A 3,735-nucleotide genomic window follows, 5' to 3' on the forward strand; every position below is an offset into this window, starting at 1 on the left:
CTTCAACTTGTCCATTAGCTTGTGGATGGTATGAGGAAGATTTACCATGTCAAATTTTATACTCCTCCATAAGTGCAGCTATTAGATTAGGTGTAAATTGAGGCCCTTGATCTGACTGCAATTCTCTTGGAACACCATATCTAGTGAAAATGCATTCATACAAGAACCTTGCAACATTGTTATCTTGAGGGTGCTTCATAGGCTTCGCTTCTGCCCATTTAGTAACATAGTCAGTGCATACCAAGATGTAACTTTTTCCTTCTGGTGGTGGTTCAATGGGACCAACAAAGTCAATTCCCCATTTTTCAAATGGTGCTACTACTATCTGTGGCTGAAGTGGCATTTCATTTGTCCTTGTCGGGTGACCCATTCTTTGGAATTTGTCACATCTTTTTGTATACTGAACTGCATCCTTGTGAAGTGTAGGCCAATAATAACCTGTATTCAGAATCTTTAATGCAATCTATTTGTTAGCAAAGTGACCACCACAGGGCTCGTCATGACAAGCATGAAGGACATCATATGTTTCATCTTCTCGGAGACACCTTCGTGTCACTTGGTCTAGCCCAGTATAAAACATGAAGCCTAAGATCCATGAGAAATTAAAACTCTTTTCTGCCAACAGCCACTTTTACTTGGCAAAGAAGTGTGGGGGTGTTATTCTAGTGGTGAGATAGTTGGCAATGTCAGCATACCAAGGATTTTTTGTCGATAGAAGAAAGAGATGTTCATCAGGAAAACTATCTTCTATGACTAGAGGATCATTAGGTGTCTGAAGATGAGACAAGAAATCAGCTACAACATTTGCCTTACCTAGTTTTTCAACAATGGTTATGTCAAATTCTTGCATCAGCAACAACCATTGAGCCAATCATCCAGAGATTGTCAGTTTGTTCATCAGATATTTGATAGCAGAGTGATCTGTGTGCACAAATATTTGATATCCTATAACATAGTGTATGAACTTGTTTAGAGCATAAATTACAGCAAGTAGCTCTTTCTCTGTTACAATGTAATTACATTTGACTCCCTAAAGATTTTTGCTAATATAGTATATTGCATGTTCTATTGAATCTAACTTTTGACCAAGTACGGCTCCAATAGCATGGTATGAAGCATCAGTGTGTATGTAGAAAGGAAACTCCCAATTTGGTCCTTGGAGAACTGGTGCTGTCGAAAGGACTTCTTTAAGCTGCAAGAAGGCTTTCGTACAATCATCATTCCATACAAACTCAGCATCTTTTCGAAGCAACTTATATAGAGGAGCTGCAATTTGACTAAAATCTTTGATAAAGCACTAATAATACCCTGCATGTCCTAGAAAACTCTTGACTTCCCTTAGTTTGGTTGGTACAGATAATGTACGGATAACCTCTATTTTTTTTTGGATCCACTTCAATCCCTTTGGGAGAAATAAAGTGTCCCAACACCACTCCTTCTTGCATCATTATTACACACTTTTCATTGTTTAAAGACAAGTTATAGTCTTTACATCTTTGTAGGACCTTATCCAAATTTTCTTTGGCTTCCTCAAAGGTCTGCCTATATGTAGTGAAGTCATCCATGTACACTTCTAAACAGTCTATAGATATCAGAAAAAATACTAATGATAGCCCTTTCAAAGGTTGCAGGTGCATTACACAAACCAAATGGTAGGATAGAATAAGAAAATGTCCCCCATGGACATGTGAATATAGTTTTATCTTGATCCTCAGGTGCTATCTGGATCTGGTTATAGCCACTGAACCCATCCAAGAATGAAAAGTACTTCTTCCTTGCAAGATTGTCAAGAACTTGATCAACAAATGGTAATGGAAAATGATCCTTTTTTATGGCCACATTGAGTTCTCTATAATCTATGCAAAATTGCCATTTTCCTCCTTTCTTTAGTACAATAACCAATGGTGAAACCCATTGGCTATTTGAAATAGGATATATGAAACCAACATTGAGTAGTTTTTGCAGCTCATTTTTTAAAATATCCCTTAATGTTGGGTTTATCCTACGTTGAGGTTGTCTCACAGGTTTGCACTCAGGATTGATGTAGATTCTATGAGTATAGAGTGTGGGGTCCAAACCTTTCATATCCATATATTCCCATGCAAAATCATCTTGGTGTTTTTATAATAGTTGCAGGACATCATGATGTTGTTCTTGAGACAAGGATTTACTTAAGTTCTTTTCCTAGAGCAATTTCTTTCTTGACTACTTTTTCAACCATTGACATGTGAACAATTGTTGATGAATCTATTTCATGTGGAAGGAGTGAATATGGTAGTTGTGCAGACTCAGAATAAGGAGATTGGGATGGCAAAGGCAAGATACTTTCTAGAACGCGATCATGTGTAGAATATGTCTCGGTTTGTGTTCCATATTCATTCAAGATGATGGAGGAAATAACCTCATCTTATTCTTTGATGCTTACAAATGACTCCTTTGAAATCATCATCAGTTGTTTAATAGAATCCAAGTCCATTTCAGGATCCCCCATGTTTGGCCAGACAACTTGGTCATCTTGGAGCAAAGGTTGAGCAAGAGAATACAGGGTTAAGTTTTTAGTATTTGTACCATCTGAAATTGTAATTTTCCCTAATCGACATGCAATATAGGCATCTATTGTTGCTAACCGTGGTCGTCCTAGGATGATAGGATATCCCCTAGTACTTGTTTTTGGAGAAAGTACTACAAAATCAACCAGGTAATCCCATGAATGTAAGGTAACAATGACATTCTCCAACATACCATCGGGAACAATAGTAGAACTATCTGCTAGTTGCAATATCGTTGGAGTTTTCTTAAGACCAATAATGTTTAGCTTGCACATCACTTCCTTAGTCATTATATTAATGGATGTTCCTAAATCGATCAAGACATTTTGTACCTGTATTCCTTGGATGGTAAGGATGACTACTGGACTTCCAGGATCTGCATACTTGGGTCCTTGGGTTATCAAGCATAAGATCAAAAAGTTGGCCAAGGACATGGATAGTCTTTGGATCTTTCTTTTTCCTTCCTGGAGTTTTAACATAGGTTTCCTTGATAGCTTTTGAATATATAGGAACTTCTTTTATTGCGTCAAGTAGAGGGATTTTCACCGTCATTTTCTTGAGTTGATCTAATGCAACTTGATTCTCATTCAAAAATACTTGTTCTATCAACCTACTAGAAAATGGTGGTTTCTTGGCTACGGGAGAAACAATGTTGGTAGGTTCTTGAATGGATTCATTATTTGTATCATCTACTTCTGTTATAATGGGCTGCTGAGGTGATGCAAGCATTGTTCCAGATCGTAAATGAATATCATTCAAGGTGATGGAATAACTTTTTTGTTGGGCTAATGGTTTTGCATTATTAGGATTGGGTGTGGGTTGTGCAGGCAATTGTGGTTGTTTAGGAGTATTGGCTACAGGAGGCATTAGAGCTTGTGATTGAGGAGGCAGTGGCAAGGCTGATTGATGTTGCTACCAATTTTGAGAACCCTGAGGTTGTTGCCAACCTTGGTTAGGTTGTTGCCACCCTTGGTTAGGCTACTGCCAACCTTGGATAGGTTGTTGCCAAATATTTTGACTATCATGTTGCTATTGCCATTGACTATTACCACTATAATTATGAAGTGGGTCTTGAGGAATACCTAATTTTGGAGCCCACGACCTACGTTGAGAAACATAGATAATTTCTCCGTCTTCATCAATCACTCTGAACTCTGTAGGCACATGTTGTGAGTTCATGCTAGCA

Source organism: Cupressus sempervirens, chromosome 3, assembly GCF_028749045.1.
Source record: "Cupressus sempervirens isolate cs-2001-9-10 chromosome 3, ASM2874904v1, whole genome shotgun sequence".
In the NCBI taxonomy this organism is placed as follows: Eukaryota; Viridiplantae; Streptophyta; class Pinopsida; order Cupressales; family Cupressaceae; genus Cupressus; species Cupressus sempervirens.